This window comes from Etheostoma spectabile, chromosome 10, assembly GCF_008692095.1.
Source record: "Etheostoma spectabile isolate EspeVRDwgs_2016 chromosome 10, UIUC_Espe_1.0, whole genome shotgun sequence".
In the NCBI taxonomy this organism is placed as follows: Eukaryota; Metazoa; Chordata; class Actinopteri; order Perciformes; family Percidae; genus Etheostoma; species Etheostoma spectabile.
In genome coordinates this window covers 29,612,973-29,613,355 of record NC_045742.1, presented here as the reverse complement: position 1 = coordinate 29,613,355, position 383 = coordinate 29,612,973, and the positions used below count along the sequence as shown (strand labels likewise).

Sequence of the window (383 nt, the reverse complement as noted above, 5' to 3'; positions counted from 1 at the left end):
TGTGTGTGTGTGTGGGGGGGGGGGGCAACCTGGACCCCTCTCTGGCCCCCCTTACTGTGGCAAATATTTTCATCCCCAACTTTATCCCCAAAGAGGGGATACTATTAATTTGCAGTAATAAATATACATGTAGCATAGTCTCGCATTGCCAGACCTTCCTCCACAGCGCTGCAAAGCAAGGTCTGGCTAGTCCAGACAGCATTCCGGGATGGGAGAAACATGTGCTCTGGTTTATTGGCATTTCTTTAATCCAATCACACTCGTCTTGGGCGGCGCAGTTAGAAAAATCAAAAATTTTGGTGGAACATGTGTACGTTCAAAAGTTGTTGTAGTACAGCTACAGAAAACTCAGAATGGACAGATAGTCTAGCTAGCTGTCTGGA

At 46.5% G+C, this 383-nt stretch overlaps 1 protein-coding gene across 4 annotated transcripts in view; it reads left to right on the top strand.

Moving 5' to 3' along the window:
• The window catches only part of pcdh10b (protocadherin 10b), a 42,340-nt gene that overhangs the window by 23,454 nt on the left and 18,503 nt on the right, over nucleotides 1-383 (top strand). The window lies entirely within an intron of this gene.